This window comes from Arachis duranensis, chromosome 4 (genome assembly GCF_000817695.3).
Source record: "Arachis duranensis cultivar V14167 chromosome 4, aradu.V14167.gnm2.J7QH, whole genome shotgun sequence".
In the NCBI taxonomy this organism is placed as follows: Eukaryota; Viridiplantae; Streptophyta; class Magnoliopsida; order Fabales; family Fabaceae; genus Arachis; species Arachis duranensis.
The window spans coordinates 27,258,820-27,277,105 of record NC_029775.3 but is presented as its reverse complement, the minus strand read 5'-3'; positions in this window follow the sequence as shown (position 1 = coordinate 27,277,105).

The window sequence follows — 18,286 nt, the reverse complement described above, 5'->3', positions numbered from 1 at the left end:
TCCGAATTTTTTTTGTAGATTTTTTAAATATTTATTCAAATATTACTACAAAAATTCGGATCAAATAGGTAAATTGTTTGCTAAATAGAAAAAAAAATTCACTTATAAAAAATATAATACTTATTAGTTATTTTTGTGGTATTTTTAAATCATTAGAGGATGTTTTGCTAATAATATCTTTCAAACACTTTTTTGTGAGTATTTGAATCTTTAGAATACCAAATTAGTAAATAATTATTTTTTATTTTATGGTGAAACACATCATTTTTGTCAAACTATGAAAACTGACCGAGTTCCAGTTCAATTCAACTAGACAATTTGTGGCTGATTCAGCCGTCCAATAAAAAATTTTGACAAAGACAGTTATACTTACTAGCTGAACCATTATATTTATCGATTCTCGATTTGGTCCGTTCAACCAATCAGTTTGATCCGATTTTAAAAAATTAAACAATATAGTTTTCTTTTCAATATATTTGGAAAGTGAATAATCAAAATGCATATCTTATATAAAGTTGTCAAGTTACTTAACCAAGTGTTAAAAATTAAATAATTAAAAAAACTCAATTAGATAAAATTGAATGAAATATTATATGCACATTCAACTCAGGGGTGGCAACGGGGCGGGTAGGGGCGGGTTTTTGCTCTACCCGACCCCGTCCCGTCATACAACAACCCGCATAGAACCCGCCCCACTTCTACCCGTGGGTAGTAAAACGTTCCAAGAACCCACCCCGTTAAAACCCGTCCCGGTGCGGGGGCGGGTAATTACCCGCCCCAAACGGGTAGGGGCGAGGTGGATACCCGCGGATTCGGATAGTGTTGCCACCCCTAATTCAACCATCATGTATTCATGATAAATGTAGATATTTTTTTTCAAAGTGAAAGAAATTGCATTACTTTAAAAAAGTGATATGAAGTTTAATGTGGGACCAAAGAAATAGTAGCGAGATTCTCTCAATTGAAGTCATAAGTGACTACAGTAATAACCAATAAACTAAAGATTGGGAAATACATTAGGAAATTAGAAAATTTGTCTTCTATTCATCTCCTGACAAATCTTCCTTACTGAGTTCGAGATCTGTTGGACAGGGGTCTTTTCATTTTCAAACACTTCTTTATTACATGCGTTCCACAATGCCTAACAAAGAGTCGTGAAGATATTAAGGGAGTCGTCACCTTTTCTGCCACTTCCAACACCTAATAGTACCTGGGTCCACCACTCTACAAAGGGGGTAACACTTTGCAATGGCAGCACCAGCTTCAAATCAACTACTCCCCATACCTCTTTAGTAGGGCCACACCATCGAAGACAGGGGATGATAATTTTCGGGGATAATTTACATCTGGGACACAAAAGTGGAGTCGACTGGAAACGCTGGTAGATGAGGCTCAGTACAGGTAAACTTTCATGCACAGCTCTCCACAAAAAGATTTTTATCTTTGTTGATAACTATAAGCCCCAAATTTTTCTCCAACTTCTTGAGTTTTGCAAGATTGCAGGTAGTTGATTGATAGGCTCATGCGTAAATCCATACGCAACCACATATCCAGATGTCACATCATATTGCTTCTTGGAGTTCAAGGCCCAAACTAGAGAGTCTTTGCCGTTATTATTCTGCTCTATAGAGAAGATGCGGGTTGGTGCGGAATTTATAACCCACAAACTAACCGGCAAGTGCACTGGGTCGTACCAAGTAGTACCTCAAATGAATGAGGATCGATCCCACAAGGATTGATGGACTAAACAACAATGGTTAAGTGATTTACTTAGTTAGACAAACAGAAAATGGTTTTTTGAGAGTTCAAAGCATTAACAGTAAATTCAAAATATTAGAAAGCAAGCAGTAAACAGGTTGTGAAATATATATGAAAATACAGTTAAGGCATCAGAGTTATCTATTTTCTGGATTGACTTTTCTTACTAACTATTTTAATCATGCAAGATTTAATTCATGGCAAACTATATGTGACTAAACCCTAATTCCTTAGACTTTTTTAGTCTCCTCTAAAATTCATCAACTACCAATTCCTTGGTCACTTAATTCCAATTAGAGGGTGAAGTTCAATTCTAGTTTACATGCCACAGAAATCCTAATTACCCAAATATAAGAGGATTATATGTCACGTATTCCGTTAAGTCCAGATAATTAGAAATTTAGGAGAATATGTTTTCAAGATGTTGTGCAAGTAAAGAGCTTTTCCAAGTTATACAAGAACTCAATTAGAATAAAAGTCATACTTCCATTCCACCCAAATTCATAAGATAAAGAACGAAAATAATTCTTGAATTATAAATTAGTACATGAATTAAAATAGAAAAGTAATATTATCAATCCATACAATAGACAGAGCTCCTAACCTTAACAATGGAGGTTTAGTTGCCCATGGTTCAAAGAGAAAACTAGGATTCGTAAAACTGTAAATTGCAGAATGAGGTAGAAGAGAAGAGAAGAGATTCAAGGGCTGATTCTTTTTCCTTTTATATCTAATCCTAATTAATATAAAATATAATTTCTAAAACTAAATAATATCTTTTCCTATTTTTAAATAAAATAAAGCTTAATTAGAATTTAATTAAACACTCGTGCAATCCTTGATTTGGTGCTGGGACCACTTGCTAAATTGACGAACCGGAGCCTAACTTGGAGTGGAGCATGCCTAACTTGGGCATGGCAGCATGAATTTGAGTTTATTTGAGTGATGCTGCACCTAACTTGGGCTTTAGTGCGCCTAACTTGAAGTGGGCAGAACCAATCTTGCGTGTTGTTGTTGTGCATTGCACCTAACTTGAGAAATCTCAAGTTAGGCGCAGCCTTGCCAGCGTGGTTGGAGAAGAAGTATGGACTATTATGCATCATTGAAAAGCTCTAAAAGTTAGCTTTTCAACGCCACTAAAATCACGTCCATTGGACCTTTTTAGCTCAAATTATTCATGTTTGAGTGCAGAGAGATCAGGATTGGCAGCATCATTCGCCTTCTTCTCTTTTTCTGTGGAGACTCCATCAAATCCAGCCGAATGCTACCTAAAATAAATAGAATTGTACATGAATCAAAGTAGCATCCATAGTAGCTAAAAGATAATTAATTCTTGATTAAACTCAACAAATTGAATGCAAATTTACTAGGAAAAGATAGGAAAGATGCTCACGCATCACGGGTACTTACTTCAGGGGGAAAGATTAATTCAATAAGCTTTATGTTCCTTCTTCTTTCTGTGGTCCATAAATCCTTTAATCTATTAATTGTTGAAAACATATTGTTGTTGGATTGATTGCTGGAACTAATATGATATGGGTATGGGGGCGGCAACCAGGGTTATTGCCAAACATTAACATCATCTCCTGACCCTATACTCTACAACAATCCTTTTTTCACCACTTTTCTACTTTCTAAGAGACTTTGCTAGCCCCAAAAAGGGTTAGTCCCTTTGTCTGCAGTCAAAGAAGATTTATATCTAAAATACTTACCCTTTAACATTTTGCTAAGTAGTGCATTAGGATTAATGGCCAATCTTCAAAATTGTTTTTCAAACAGAGCCAAATTTTGTGCATGCAGGTCTTTGAAACCTGATCCTTCTTCTCTTTTGGGTCTTGTCATTTTATCCTAGCTAATTCATGACATTCTCCTTTCAGTGCCTCTCTGAATCCATCAGAATTGTGTTAAAATCCTGTGAATCTCATCTAAAAGTGAATCAGATAGCTTAAAATAAGATAGGAATTGGTTCTCCAACAGCCTTAATTAGGACATGTCTTCCACCTGCCGACAATAGATTTCTCTTCCAAGATTGTACCTTTTTTTGTACTTTGTCTTTGATCGCTCCAAAAGTGGCTTTTTTAGATCTTTGTACAGTTGATAGGAGGCCTAAGTATTTATGTTGGCCCTTATATGACCAATATTCAAAATTTTTGCTAATTGATATCTAATGTAGAGCGGAATGTTATGACTGAAAAAGACTGCTGACTTGCTTATGTTAACTTTTTGTCCACTAACCATATCTCATAGTCATATAGCAGAGTCAGGATATTAGCACATGATTCTTCTAATGCTTTACAGAATAAATGGAGTCATCTGCGAAGAAAAGGTGGTTAACAGTTGAACTTCTTTTGTGAATCTGAATTTCCTAAATAACCCTGTTTTGCTCTACCCTGTGTAGCAAATATGAAAGTCCTTCTACAAAAAAGAGAAACAGATATGGTGATAGGGGGTCCCCTTAACAGATACCTCCTAGTTGGCCTAAAAAAGCCAAAAGGTTGACCCTCTGTTGAGTTGAAAAATTAACTAACTCAATTGATGATGACAAACATTGATCTAATGGGTTAAATACCCAATTAGCTTTTAATTGTTTCGATTAATATTGTAGGTCAAACTTACAACAATAGTAGCCTAATGAGATAGAGTAATTGAAACAAAGATTGTTAGTGAGTTCTCGAGCTAACAAAGCCCAAAAATAATAAAGCAAAGAATTCAGTTGGGACAGATGAAACATATATCCAACCCAAGTCCAAGAAGCTTCCACCAAGATGAAGCTTTCCATCGTTCTCCTCGTTCATTTCACCAGAGAAGAAAGAAAGAGAAAGGTAAAACTCAAAAGGTAGTGTCTAATCACCCAAATCAAAGTAAGCTGAGCTAAGTTAAAGGATAAAGGTGATTTATTTTCATTTGTATATAATTTACTTTCTTTACTCCTTCTCCAAATCTCTGCAACTCTAGTTTGGGATAAATGGAGAAAGTGATCTCTGATAATCACTACTGTGAATCAAAGGCTAAAATTGTTCTTGGGGACAAAGCACTTACTCAAGGATTCAGATTTGGGATTACCATTGAAACATTTCTCTTTGCTTATCTGAGGTCTTTGGTCAAGCAAATGACTAGCTTTGAAATCCCTAATTTGGGGGTTAATTAAAAAAAGTGAAATGACAAGCCTGAGAAGCACACAGCTCGAAGAGTTGACTCAGAAGAGATTAATATAGCAACTTGGAAAGAGGTACAAAAGAAAAAAGATCTTCATTTTTCTGAGGGCAAGGAGAGAGAACCAGAATCTGAGTTTGTTTGAGAGCTTCCCTGTGAAGAGTTCAACATTTTGGACAGTGTTTCTATGCTAAAGAAAATATTCCACCAAGATGAAGAGCTTCAATCAAAGATAGCAAAATCCGGTTCAACTTATAGCAACAGAGGCTGTTAATACATTAATCTCCTTCATGTTTTACAGTTTGTATTTCATTTTCAATGTATATCTTTCTGTAATTTCTTAAGAGGTAAAAGGCTGAAAGAGAAAATTCAAGAAAAAATCCAATGCATGACAAAAGGTTGAGTGAAACACTTGAGGAAAAAGCCTAGAGTGATTTCAAATTTCTTTAGGTTGTTTCATATGTTTTGTGTCTTGTACCTGTGAGGTGCCCCTTTCTAAGTTGGGTTAGCACTTAGAATGAAGAGTTAGGTATTAGCATAACCAAGTCAAGTTAGATAAAAACTTGAGAGAGAAAGGATTGAGTGAATCCTAAAAAATTGGTATATATAATACTTTAATTATAGTGGAAATTCTGCTACTGTTGTGGTGGAGACTGGATGTAGGTTGCATTGCACAAGGCAACTGAACCAGGATACATGCCTGTGTCATTTTTCTTCTCTTTCTCTAAGTTTTGTTTTCTGATATTTATGAGAAAAAATAAAATTGTCTCATAAAATTTTTGTTGCACAGTTTAAACAGTTTTTATCTGTAACTTTGATATTAAAGGCTTAATTCATTGAAGCAAAAGAAGGCTATAGATTCAACCCCATTCTCTAAGCCTTCTACAATATTCACCCTCTAAAAGTACAGAGTAAAAATTAGTAGAAATAAGTTCTTTGATCCATGCTATCCATCTAGCATCAAAATCCATCCTCTCTATAATAAACCATAGAAAACACCACTCCACTCTATCGTAGGCCTTGCCCAAATCCAACTTTAGAGCCATTTCATTCACCAAACCTGATCTTTTTTACTTAAGATAATGCATGCACTCATGAGCTATAGAATATTGTCAGATATTAATCTTCCTTTCAAGAAAGAACTTTGATCAGGACTCACAATGTTATTCATAAACAATTATAGTCTATGAACAAGTACTTTTGATATAATATTGTACAAAACTGATGAAAGACTAATAGGTTTGACCTGTGACATATCTCTAGTATCCGAGATCTTGAAAATTAAACAGATCTGAGTGTGATTGAAGCTTTTTAAAATTTTTCCACCTCTAAAGAAACTACAAACAGCCCTATGCACATCATTACCTATGACATCCCAAAAAATTTGATAAAATTTGGCTGTGAATCCATCATCTTTCGGAGCACTCTGAGCGCAAACACTAAACGTAACTCTCTTAGTCTCTTCAAGTTAAAGTGGTCTCAGTAGCCTACGATTCATATTAGTTGTAACCATAGGTCTGAAATCCACAAAAAGTATTTCCGAATCAGCTTTTTTAGTAGCCGTAAAAATCTTCTGGAAATAGGATTCAGCAACCCTTGCTATACTTGTTGGATCAGAAGCAACTTCTCCATCTTCTCCAACTAGTCCCTAGATTTTATTCTTCCAGTTTTTAGATTGGAACCTTTGATTGAAGAACTTTATGTTGCTGTCTCTTTTTGTCAATCATTTACATCTAGACTTCTCCCTCCAATAACTTTCTTCTCTCTTCATCTCTTCCTCTAATTTGTTCTCAAGTTCAATCAACTCGCTGCCTCCAAAGATATCCTCGGCCCTTTTTACTTCTAGCTGCAAGGTTATTTCTTCTATTAATATTTTGGAATTGGACTGAGATTGTTGCTACCACTGTATAGTTTGTGTTGGCATTGCTTGAACTTCTGGGCTAGAGAATACATCGGAGAGCTTTCAATGGTTAGCCCCCAAACGTCTTTCACAATCCTTTTTACCTCCTCCTTGCCACACCATCTATCCTGGAACTTGAATCTTCTTTTGGTCTTCCAAATAGGGGGTCTGAATCTAGGATTAAAGGAACACGGTCTGAACTATTTTCTGTTTGTCTTCTAACCACACTCACTCCATACCACACTCTCCATGTCAAATTAGTCAGGCAATGATCTAATCTTTCTTTTATTAACTCCTCACCAGCTTGTCTATTTGATCACATGAACTCATGACCTATCATGCCAAGGTCTACTAATTGATTGTCATTAATAAAATTATTAAAATTATCAATTAAATTAGTAGATCGAAGGATACCTTCCTGTTTCTCTTCATGGCTCTTGATTGCGTTGAAGTCTCCCACCACCACCACCCTCCCTTCAAATTGTGATAGACAAGCAGATATTTTATTGAATTGATCAAGCCTCTCTATTTCATTTGCACTGAGGTAAACTCCTAACAACCCCCATTCCACGTTCTTACCCATGTCTTTAACCACAGCAATTACCGAAAAGGGATTATACGAAAGCACCCTCACATTCACAAAATCCTTCCAAGCTAGCACTAGTCCTCCTGCCAAACCATTCGGGCCAACAATAATGAAGTTTTGATACCCACATGCTCTAATCTTTCCTCCACGTTTCGAGGTTAATTTTTTGTTTCACTAATAAAAATCACTTTGGGAGAGTGGAATTGGCACATCCCTTTAAGGTTATGGACTGTCAGGGGTCTCCCCAAACCCCGACAGTTCCATGAAAAGACTGTCATGGCGAATTGGGTGCCACTGGACGGCTAGCACCTTCCACCATCTCCATAGAGAAAACTCATTCCCTATTAGCTTCAATGATTATACTATCCCAATCATCAACCTCATGAACTCTCCTTTTATTACCAATAATATTTTCAGGTTTGACATAGCTCCTTCGGTCCATACTCTTCAATCTATTGAATTGTTGAGTGTACTCCCTTGTGCTACCATCATTCTGCTGATTTTCAGTTAGGATCCACATTTCTTTTGTTGCTGCCACTATGTTTTTTTTTCTGATTATTCACCATTGCTAGGCTAGGCAGAACTAGAGTCCCTTCAGATTGGTTCTCCTTGTCACCATGCAACTCTCCTCGAGTTGAATTTTTTGTATACCGCTCTCTTTTTATTTTTGTCTCTTATATTCAGTCTTACGAGACCTTCAATCAAACAGTCTGCATAAGTTTTTTCTGTGTGTATTTTGATTGGGCTGATTCTCGCTATCGCCATTGTTTTTGTGATCTTCTTTAATCTCCATCCGAATTCCAATTTGGTTCACTTTAATCCAATCTCTCACCTTATCCTCCTTTAATCTATTCTCCTGCGAAAAAACTATAAAAAGTAGGCAGACTTTATAGTCATGTCCTATTCTAGCACAATAGGGACAGACCATTCCAAGCCTCTCGTAGCGTAATACTACTGAAAGCGGAATTTTGTCTGGGCCAGCAACCATGAGAGTGTCTTTGATCAGCTCACTCTCCTCAATTTTCACCCTCGCTTTTATAATGCGTGCCTCTCTTCCTTTGACATCAAAGAGACCGACATCCAGCACCTTCCCTATCCCTCCACCTAATTTTCGAGCCACTCCCAGGATTTTAAAACTTTTAGGCAAACCACATAATTGAATCCATACTAGGATTTCGAGTAATTAATTGATCCTCCACTCGTATACCCTCTTTTCATCTCCGAATATGTAATGCATAGTCTTTAAAGAGCTAAGGAGAATTCCTTTCTATTCTCAATGCATCTCATTCTCTATAAAAAAAAAATTGGAATTGATTCTTTCCAATTTTCACCACTCTAAATCCTTTTGGACGTCTCCATATTGCCCATAATGCACCATCCATGGTACCAATAAAAAACGACTTTTCTGCAAAGATTTTACTCACCAAGCTATTGATACAAGAGTTGATTCCTCATCCAGTTGGATCAAATTTTCATGTTCTTCATCGCTGTCCTGTTCAGAGTGCTGCATTCTGACGTGTGTTTCAACCATGCAGAGAAGAGGTTGAAGAAAAGAAAGAAAAAGAAAGGAAAAAAGAAGTTTGAGTATGTAACAAGAAAATTGACAAAAGCCAAACATTGACCTAGATGACATAGAAACTCTGTCTTAAAAAAAATCCTAGCAAAGCAATTAACCCTAGACAACACCCTTAAAATAAATATAAATATTATTTAATTTATTTTTAATATATATTTTATATTTTATTATTATATTTTAACATATATTTTAGTAATTAATTAAAAGAAAAAATTTATTCACATTATACACTCACACACAACATTTTAGAGGTTTTTATTCCCAACTTAATTTCAATCATACTTCCAGCTCAAATGTGGGTTACTCATAAATCAAATAAACTGGGGCCTTGTCAAGACCACGAACCTTCTATATATACGAAGCAACATCTAGGTAGCGTTTGGTAGAGAGACAGATACTGAAAGACTGAGACTGAGAGACTGAGACTAAGAGACAGAGATTGAAATAAGTTTTAGTATTCTGTTTGGTGCAAAGTGAGAGACAAAAATTGAAACAAGAATAAAACTCTAATTTAATTTACACAAAGGATAAAATTAAAATTAATTAATTAAAATGAAAGTATTTTAGGTATAAAATGTTATTAAAGTTTCAGTATCTGTTTCTAAAAATATCAGTCCCCTGTGTCCCTATATTTTGGAGACACTGAAATACTGAAATTTTGGGAACAGAGACAGAAATTTTAGTACCAGTCTCTGAGCCAACAAACATGATACTGTGTCTCAGTCTCTCTGTCTCTGTCCCAGTACTGCAAAACAAACGCTACCCTAGACACAAAAGAATTATTCCCACACTATGACACCATTGCCCAACTTCATCTTCTAGCCCAAAATACCATAAACAGAAAAAGTTGGTCCACCTACATCTATATCAAAAACAATAACTAAAAATAGATCTCATCCTTTCACGTTTTTCTCTTAACTTAGAAAACTTTCTTTTTTTTGTCATGGGCACTTGGGCAGGGCCCTGAAACAACCCGCCCAATACAAAAAAAAACTTTTTTAAGAGGCTGCAAAAGTAAAGCGCGCCGCTTAACTCGCAAGCATTGCCGGATGGAATACGCAAGATCGGAGGGTGCCCCATGCTAACTCATGTTTTAAGACGGGTAAGACAGGCTTTATGCCGGGCGAGGCAGACTTGCCATTTGCCACTCCTTCTGTAACTTCGGCAAGGCTACGTCCCTGGAGCTTTGATGAAGCAAAGACCATGGTGTAGCTATGTTTGTTCTTTTGGGCCTGATAGGCCCTTACCAATAAATGGATCGTTTAAAGGCAACTTGAGAATGAGTTATTGGGCTTCTGGGCTTATCAAAGCTAAAAGGATGTAACTATGTATCTTGAGCCCCAAAAATATTACCAATAAAAAAATGACTAGATCATGTGACAAGCATAATACTGTTTTTAGAATAAGATTTGCAGTTATATCATATGAAGTTTGCCTTATGCAAACTCATGCAATATTGTTATTTGATATTTTAAGTGAGGCAAAAAAAAAAAAAGTGAGGCATGTTGCATGTAGTCCTCCTGCATGAAATAAAATACGTACAAGCTAGCCAAGGTACATTATGTTATCAATTTAGATTAGATGAACACGGCACGCATATTTAATTTATATGCATATGCACAATAATTCAATTCATCAATTCATATGATACCGTTTATTGGAAGGTTAGACATGCATTGTAGGCTTGTAGCTGTGTTTATTATTGGCTTCACATATATATTTAGATCTATACACTTCTAGTATTCTAAAGTAATTTTGTATTTCGATCTTCTAGATTTTTTTTGGACTAGTTGAATTATCTAAATTGAATATAAATATAAAAGAGCTAGTTATTAATAAATTTTTGCATAATGAAAACGAACCATTCCTTATTTTCTCACTTGATAGTTTTGTCCCTAGAAAATATCCAACAGAGAGTAGCGTTTATTTTTTCGGCGGCCAACCGAAACCGCTGACCGAGGCAGTGGTTATTGCGGTGATTTTGACTGCAATTATATTGGTATTTGTGGTGGTTTGACTCTAACCGCTATAAAACTGAAAATATTGGGGCAGTCCGTGTGGTAAAAGAGTGTGCTATCATATCTATTTCTATTTAGCAGTGGTTATAAAATTTTATAACTCTTGTTACATGCATATTTATATGTTGTCTCTACTTTTATTAGTACTTAAATTGAGTTTGCTCGTATTTAGTTTAAGTTATATATATATATATATATATACTAAAAACTTATTTTGAAAAATTTGTTTAAATCACTATGACTTGAATTGTGACATTAATTTTGTATTTGTTTTATGGTAGAAAAAACAAATTAAAATATTTAAAATTATATTTTTAATCATGTTCATAAATTCACTAAATTATATTTTCACTAAATTATATTTTTGGAAGTTTGTATTCAGATATAAATTTAAAAGTAAAAAATAAGTCAACGTCAATGATGAATTTATAAAATTAAAACGAAGTTCAATTAAGCATAATCTAATAGTATTGAAACCATCAAAATTAAAGGAATCAACCCAAGTCTTAGAACCATAGATTAAGAAGTCTATTATACTATCAATTATTAGTTTTTTGTGTAGATCAAATTTTTCTTCAAACATCATGACCTCATCATGAATCTACATGCTTCATGTGCTAGAGAATCTGATAAGTCATCTCCAAACTATGACTCTTTGTTCAGATTGAAGCCTTATCCATGTACACCATCTTCTTTGTTGTCCATTTAAAGTTTCATTGTCCTCAGAAACTTAATTAAATCAAACTGCATGGTGATGTCAGTTCCAAGGGAGTGTGACAAAAGGACATTTTTGATATTTTAGAGACAAGAAATAAAATGATAATCTTATCATATTCAAGGATTTGAATACTAGAAGAATTATAGTATGCAGGTCTTTGACATCAAGGAGACTAAGAGTTCGTCTCAAAAATAGGAGTACTAAAATTGCGACAACTCATAAGGCCCATTGGACTAAATAAGTACAGAAGGAGGCTCAATCGTATTTTTCAAGTTCAGTGAAAAACACAAGTTTATTATTAATTTTCGAACTTATTAAAGACTATATTTTAGATTGCTTTGTTGTTAATGTTTGTTAGAAGATTAAATATGATTTAAATTAGTTATTTTATCTTTTAGTTAGTTTGTTAGGGAGCCTATTTAAACACCTTTTTTGAGATAATTTACACAATTTTTTATGAATAAAATTTTCTTATTTATTTATGCACGTTTTTTAATATGATTAAATAAGATGAGTGATTTGCTTTGTTTGTTGCATGAAGAAGATTGAAAAATCTAACCTGAGATGATTCTGCGTGACTTCATCTCTCTGATCTAGGTTGTCAAGGTCATGTTCTTTGAAGGTCTAGAAGAAAATCTCTTCCGGTGACATAGGTTGCTAAGAACAGCTTTCTTAGAGGTTTAGTAGAAAAACCCTTATCTATCCTTTTATGTTTCTGCTGTATTTTTAGGGTATGTGTTTTTGCATCATTCATTTTCTTATCCCTTTTTCAACCCTTCTATTGGGACTTTAATGCTTCGAATATATTAAACCTTCTAAATTCTCAATAACCCCTTATCATCTGGTATCGGTTACAGGTCGTCAATTTTTGCAAATTTACTTCAAAGTTGTAAAAAAACGAAATTTTTTATTTAAATTCTGTTACTTCAATTTCTATATATTAAAGTTAGCGTCTGCAAAGAAAAAAAAACAAAAATTCATCTTTTTTCTGCAATTACATCAGCCTTTGCTACAAATTTTTTTTTCAGCTTTGTTTTAGCTTTACAAATTTCTTTTGGGTTCCGATTACTATTCAATTTCTCTAGTTTCTGTCATCTTAGTATCACTTATTATTTTTCTTCCCTTATCACATATTTTGGTTGTCTTCTTGTGAAGTTGAACGTCTTTATCATTCAAATTATTTTAGTTTGGTGTCTTAATTCCTCATTTTCTAAAGTGCAACTTGTTAAAGCAATCCAAGAGTGGAAAAAGACAAGAGTGATGAGCTCAACAAAGGGTAAAAGCCACATATTGAGTGTAAACACGAGTGTCCTACTCCGAGTGATACACGTTAGAAGAGTGTTGTGAAGTCTTTTCTTCCAAAGGTTCTTCAGTGATGGCTGACAATGAAGCGACCCCCAATCCATAACTTACTTCCCACGTCGACACAATCAATGGCGTACTAGAAAGGATTGAACAACATCTTGATTACATGGCTCCAAGACTTAGTTCTTTATCCCCTAGTCGACAAGCACGATCCCGAGAACCTGTTCATAATCATTTTGAGAAGTCTGAGGAGGAGACTTCGCCCAAATTCTGGCATCATAGATAACGGAAAGATGTAGTAACCTTAATGCTATCAAAATGCGCATCCCAGAGTTTAAAGACAGAAGTGACCCTGAGGCTTACTTGGAATGGGAATGGAAGGTGGAGCTTCTATTTCAGTGTCACAACTACTTTGATGTGAAAAAGGTAAGACTAGTGGTTGTAGAATTCTCAGATTATGCCCTTGTCTGGTGGATTGAGCTAGACAAAAATAGAAGACGGATTGAAAAATCACCAATTTAATCTTGAGAGAAGATGAAGAAAATCATGAGGAATCGATTTGTGCCATCATCATACCACAATGAGTTTTTTTGAAAAGTTTTGTAAGTTGAAACAAGGTTCCAAATCATTAATGGAGTACCACACGGAGTTGATGTGTTTGGAGACCAAGACTAATGTCGAAAAGTGTCCTGATGTTTTTATGAGGCACTTTCTTATTGGACTTCATAAAGAGATTGCAGATAATATCAAACTTTACCATTGCACAACTATAGAGGATTTAGTCAATATTGCGATTGAGTTAGAGTAGAAGAAGAAGAATATTATGGATCGACATAAGAAGATGAGTTTTTCTAAGCGTATCTCTCATTCTTCTTCCAAGACAGTGACAGAAGAATTTGTTGAATATGCTGTAGTAGGTGATGTGTACTTGGAGAATCCAAAAGTACACAATTTCTCAAGTGGGTCCTTGGGATGTGAGAAATTTAAAAATCAAGAGAGAAAATAAATAGAGAAAGAGAGTAAGTGTTTGAGTGAAAAGGATCAATATTTCAACGAAACCAAGAATTGTGAGAGAAAAGATGAGAATAGTGAGATATAGGAGTCACTAAAGAAATTGAGAGTAATAAACATACTTGTGAGAGAGATCTAGAAAGTTCTAGTTTAGACAAGAGTACATTAGTATAGTTGAATTTCACGTAGTCTTTAGTTTTTCATATATTTAACCATGAAATTTCTAGTATTTTTATATCAATTTTCAGGCTTTGTAGATCCTCTGGTCAATTATGGAGGTATTAATATGGATGAAAAGGAAGAAAGACAACTAATTGCACACTTTGGACAAGATGGTGAAAGTATGGTTGGAAAGATTAAACTTGCACACATGAGGGACATAGCCACAATTCAGTGGGTAGAGAAGAGCCATCAAACCATGGTATTTGAACCCGGAGATTAGGTTTGGATTCCTTGGAGGGAAGAAGAGCTTTTCATTCAAGATTCGAGGACGAATCTTTTTGAAGAAGGAGAGGATGATACGTGTTCAGAGGGCGTTTTTGTCATTTTAGAGCAAGGACAGAATGATAATCTTGTCATATTCAATGATCTGAATACTAGAAAAATTATACTATGCCGGTCTTAGACATCAAGGAGACCAAGAGTTCATCTCAAAAACAGTGGTGCTGAAATGGCGACAACTCATAAGATCCATTGGACTAAGTTAGGACAGTAAGAGGCCTAATAGTGTTTTTCAAGTCCAATGAAAAACACGAGTTTATTATTAATTTTCGAAAGTATTAAAGTCTATATTTTAGTTTGTTTTGTTGTTAAGGTTTGTTAGAAGATCTAATTTAGTTCTGATTTGCTTAGTAGTATTTTTAAGAATTTTAAATTTAAATCAAATCTGATCTAATCCAATAAGATCAAAATCTGATTTAAATTAGTTATCTTATCTTTAGGAGATTTAAATTAAGTTATCTTATCTTATCTTTTACATAGTTTGTTAGGGGCTTATTTAAATACCTTTGGTGAGATAATTTACACAATTTTCTATGATTAAAATTTTTTTAGTACTTTATGTACGTTTTTTTAGTGTGATTAAGTGAGATGAGTAATTTGCTTCGCTTGTTGCATGAAGAAGATTGAAGGATCTAACCTAAGATGATTCTGCGTGGTGGTTTCTACAACTTCAGCCCTCTGATTTAGGTTGTCAAAGACAGGTTCTTTGAATGTATAATAGAAAATCTCTTCCCGTGACCTAAGTTGCTAAGAACATGTTTTTTAAAAAAATCTTTATGTATCTTTTTATATTTTCGCTGTGTCTTTAGGGGCAAATTGTCTTGTATTTGAGGCTCTACTCTATTTAGAGTATCATTAACTATTTTGCTTGAATCTTCAACTAATCCTAAAAATTTTAACATATATAGATCAATGTAAGTCTACTCAAATCATAAGTAAGAACTCTCAAGTAATTAGATGCTAATTTAGGAAAAAAAATACATTAACATGTTAAGACATTTTTCAAAATTAAATAAAATAAATAACAAGTACCATTTGTCTTATTGAGAGTTTGGACATATTTATTGTAAAAAAAAACTCTCTATAAAGTGTAATTCTATAAATCTTCTTTCCTTTAATGATGCAATATCTCATTCAATAAGATATTTATTTGGACTTTTTTATTGAAATAAATAAAAAAATATATTATTTCTCTAAATAGCACGGTTGTAAATAATTTTCAAGATACGCAGTTTTATCTTAAATTTATCACCCATAAAATAAATATACACTTTAATTCAATTTTAGTGCCCACAAAATGAACCAGATTTCTATTTCCTGAATAGCATGAAATAGGTATTTTCTGGGCCAGCTTTAGTGTCGAGCATTCTATCCCACCAATTAGTAATGACAATAATAATAATTGAGCTTTTTCTTAATCTTATCTTAACATATATGATTAGTTTATAATATAAAAAATAATAATATTTTCAAGTTCGAAGTTCAGCTGGGACATGGTTCCAACCTTAGCGGGTGGTGAGAATCATGGTAGTCCATGCTCTATTCTTTTTTTAGTACAAAATTAAATATTATTAAAATAACAATTTTAAAAATAAAAAATAAAAGGCTTTTAAAAGAAACGGATTTTATATCTTTTTGTCTTGTCCTTTTTTATTTTTGTTCTTAGGATTTTATAATTTATTTATCTTCTGAAGCACAAAAACACAAACTTTACCTTAAACATTTACTGTATAAGTATATAGAATTATAGAAATCGCATAATATAATTTTCTTTATTGTTAAAATAAATAAATAAAATGCATCCTTTTTTGCTGATACTATTACTGAGACATTGCAAGGCCTGTCCCATTTACCGAGTTTAAGAAAAATATTAGTATTTAACCATATTTCATTTAAAATGGATTTTTACTTAAATGCGAATAGTAATTATTGAAAGTAAATTAGTATGTGTTAAAATATCATCATTAAAGTAGCGCTCATCAAATTATAATTTATATATATTCCAAATCTTCATACGTATTAGATTTTGTCATAAAATGAAAATTAGGTGTCAATATCCCTCTAGTTCTATTTTTCGTATACCACCATTGTTATAGCTAATTCATGGACGCTGGCCATGAAACTCTCATTTTGTGGGCGTTATTTAGGAAATGGAAACCTAACTCATTTTGTGGACACTAAATCTGAGTTAGAGTGTATATCCACTTCGTGGATGATGGACCTGAGATAAAGTTACGCATTTTGAAAATTATTTGTAGCTGTACGTATTTAAAAAAATAATTTTTTTTATTTATTTTAATAAAAAAGTCAGTTTATTTGTATAGCACGTCTATATAATAAAAGTGTAATTAAGGATCTTTTATATAAAACATACCATTACTTTAGGATGGACTTTTATATAATAGATTTATTTATTTATTTATTTTCAATTCAGCAAGTATATCTTTAAATCTCTTTTTAGATGCACACATAACAAAAATATATCCAAATTTCTTCTCATACATTGATCCCATTAATAATAATCCAATTCACAAAATGACTCGCGAGCATAAGTCTTTGGAAAGGAGCACTTAGGACGAGTTCATAGCGTAAGTTTTGAACCATGTCGCACCCAATTTTTTTAGTAATATTACAAAACAGTCATTGTGTAATACAAAATGAAACTAATGATAAACAAGAAGATAAAAATTGAAATAGAAAAAGGCGAATTGAAATTGAAAATAAAAAATAGAAAATAGAAAATAAAAAGATAGGTTGAAATTGAATACAAAGAGAATCACTCTATTTTTTATCTAATTTCTTGATACAACAAGAAAGAGACTCTTTAACTTAAATTGTTCACACCATACTTTCAAAATTGAAACGGACTCACTCAACTTTCTACCAAATTCTTTGATGTAATAAGAGAGGGATTTAGTCAACTTCACTTGTCCACACCATGGTTTCATCACGAAATGAAAAAGTATTTTGGTACTCCTCTAATCACTCTATATGACGACAATAATAATTTAGGAAGTATTTATAAGCTCTTATTAGGTTAAAATAAGAGTAATTACCCAAATTGGTCCCTGAGATTTTTAAAATCGGACACTTTAGTCCCCCAGCTTTTGAAATACACAAAAAACTCCCCCAAGTTTAACTCCGGCGGACAAATCAGTCCTTGGTAATCTTTCTCCGTCAATAACAAACGGAGAACGCTGACGTGGAGCCCTGGGCTGGCACACGTGGCAGTCAGTGGTCCACGTGTGCAAAAAGACAGATCAGTCCTTGGGCCTAAACTGTGTCGTTTTGTAGGTTGGCCCCATGTACATCCCTCTTCTCAAAACCAAAATACTCAAAACCCACCCTTTCTTCCTCAATTTACAGAGAAAAGACGTAACCCATCTTCATCCGTTTCATCTTCAACGTTAAACTCCAGGTCATTGCCCACATCATCGCCATCATCCCATTTCAGCCGTTTCATCTTCAACCTCCATCACCCACATTCAACCTTGTCACCCCAACGTCACCATTCCGTTCGTCGCCATTACTGTTAGCGCCTAGTCAGACGCAACAAACAAGTGGATGTGACCACTGAAGACTTGCATTGAAGAAGGTTAGAAACTCGTTAATTATTCTTAGCTACCATTATAGTAATAGTGATGAGTATTTTATGATTTGGCCTAGGGTTTAGAAATCTGTGATGGAATATTGTAATAGTTATTCATCCTCTCTGTTTTGGTTATTATTATGACATAAAACGAAAAAAAATAAACTAGCA